Source organism: Gadus chalcogrammus, chromosome 16, assembly GCF_026213295.1.
Source record: "Gadus chalcogrammus isolate NIFS_2021 chromosome 16, NIFS_Gcha_1.0, whole genome shotgun sequence".
Taxonomy (NCBI): domain Eukaryota; kingdom Metazoa; phylum Chordata; class Actinopteri; order Gadiformes; family Gadidae; genus Gadus; species Gadus chalcogrammus.
Genome location: NC_079427.1, coordinates 787,110 through 789,558, shown reverse-complemented (window position 1 = coordinate 789,558; position 2,449 = coordinate 787,110).

Sequence of the window (2,449 nt, the reverse complement as noted above, 5' to 3'; positions counted from 1 at the left end):
ACGGGGGTCCCCCCAGGCTCTCTATAACGGGGGTCCCCTCAGTCTCTATATAACGGGGGTCCCCCCAGGCTCTCTATAACGGGGGTCCCCCCAGTCTCTATATAACGGGGGTCCCCCCAGGCTCTCTATAACGGGGGTCCCCTCAGTCTCTATATAACGGGGGTCCCCCCAGGCTCTCTATAACGGGGGTCCCCCCAGTCTCTCTCTCTATAACGGGGGTCCTCACGTCTCTCTCCGGGACTCACCAAAGGAGGGAGGACCAGAGCGAGGCCAGTCTGTGGGGGGGGGGGGGACCAGAGAGGCCGGTCTGTGGGGGGGGGGGGGGGACCAGAGCGAGGCCGGTCTGTGGGGGGGAGGGGGGGGACCAGAGAGGCCGGTCTGTGGGGGGGGGGGGGACCAGAGAGACGGTCTCGGGGAGACTGTTGTTGGGTGGACCACAGCAGGTTATTAAAGCAGTAAGATGGGTTAGGGGAGGGTTTATCTCTCTGACTCTCGGTTGAATCCCTGGAGGGAAGAGGAGGAAGAGGAACCACAAGCAATAGTGAGAGGGAAGTGGGGGGGAGGGGGGAGGAGGGGAGGAACAGAAGTAAAAAATAAAGAACTGCTCCCTCCATCTGGACTTTGTGCCAACAGTTGGTTAGTGTGGCAACCAGTAAAAATACATAATCTTTAATTGACGCTGTGACTGAGCCGCCTCCTCCTCCCACTGCTCCTCGTCCTCGTCCCCCTGCTCCTCTCCCTCCTCCTCCTCTTCCTGCTCCTCTTCCTGCTCCTCGTCCTCCTCCTCCTCCTCTTCCTGCTCCTCTTCCTGCTCCTCGTCCTCCTCGTCCTCCTCCTCCTCCTCCTCCTCCTCCTCCTCCTCTTCCTGCTCCTCTCTCCTCCTCTTCCTGCTCCTCTCTCCTCCTCTCCCCCTCCTCCTCCTCCTCGTCCCCTGCAGCGTCCCGAGTTTGAGTGGGGGGCCGGAGTGGCTGATACGCGTCCCCGCCGTCAGAGAGGCGGGGCCGTCACCGTGGGGCCCCAGCAGTGGGATCCTGGGCGTGGGTACAGAGCATTCAGATTGAGAACCGGCAACAGGCGCCTTCCAACTCAGGGACTTCCTGGAAAGAGGCTCAGTGTTTTGAGGAGGAGGAGGAGGGGGAGGGGGAGGAGGAGGGGGAGGAGGAGGAGCAGGAGGAGGAGGAGGAGGAGGAGGAGGAGGGGGAGGAGGGGAGGAGGAGGAGGAGGAGGAGGAGTTAGAGGTGGAGGAGGAGGAGACAGAGGAGGAGGAGGAGGAGGAGGAGGAGGAGGAGGAGGAGACAGAGGAGGAGGAGGAGGAGGAGAGGGAGACAGAGGAGGAGGAGGAGGAGGAGGAGGAGACAGAGGAGGAGGAGGAGGAGGAGGAGGAGGAGACAGAGGAGGAGGAGACAGAGGAGGAGGAGGAGGAGGAGGAGACAGAGGAGGAGGAGGAGGAGGAGGGGAGGAGGAGGAGGAGGAGGAGGAGGGGGAGGAGGAGGAGACAGAGGAGGAGGAGGGGAGGAGGAGGAGACAGAGGAGGAGGAGACAGAGGAGGAGGATGAGGAGGAGGGAGGAGGAGGGAGGAGGAGGAGGAGACAGAGGAGGAGGAGGAGGAGGAGGAGGAGGAGGAGGAGGGGGAGGAGGAGGAGGAGGAGGAGGAGGAGGAGGAGGAGGGGAGGAGGAGGAGGAGGAGGAGGAGGAGACAGAGGAGGAGGAGGAGGAGGAGGAGGGGGAGGAGGAGGAGGAGGAGGAGGAGGGGTGGTGAAGGTGATGGAGGAGGGGTGGTGAAGACGATGGAGGAGGGGTGGTGAAGACGATGAGGGAGGGGTGGTGAAGATGATGGAGGAGGGGTGGTGAAGGTGATGGAGGAGGGGTGGTGAAGATGATGGAGGAGGGGTGGTGAAGGTGACGGAGCTGGGGTGGTGAAGGTGATGGAGGAGGGGTGGTGAAGATGACGTAGCTGGGGTGGTGAAGGTGATGGAGGAGGCGCGCTGATGGCCGCTGTCACAGGGCCGTGCGGGGCTCTAATGGCTCCGGCTGCTCTCCGTCAGGGCGAGGGTCAGCGTGATGGATCAGAGCACTCTGCTGGAGTGGGCCGATGATGGCTCTACACGAGGGGAGCGTCAGTGCCGACCAAACGACTGTTTCATGGCGCGCTCGTCTCAAATGGTCTCCGTTCGAGGGACACTTTGTATTTTTCTGAATCTTGGTCAATCAATGGAGATATTCAGTGTGCTGGCTTAAAGTAGGCCTCAGTGTTGTACAGATCGTCCCAGTTTCAAGGGGCTAACCCTAACCCTAACCCTAACCCTAACCCTAACAGTAATGGACCCCTCGGTTTAAAGACGGTATAAACAAAGACCAAGTTCATTTATCCTTGCGGAGAGTCGAAGTTGTTTGCTGTGAGTGTTATTTGTTTGTGGGGGTTTTATTTAAATAAAGTTAATTAAAACGA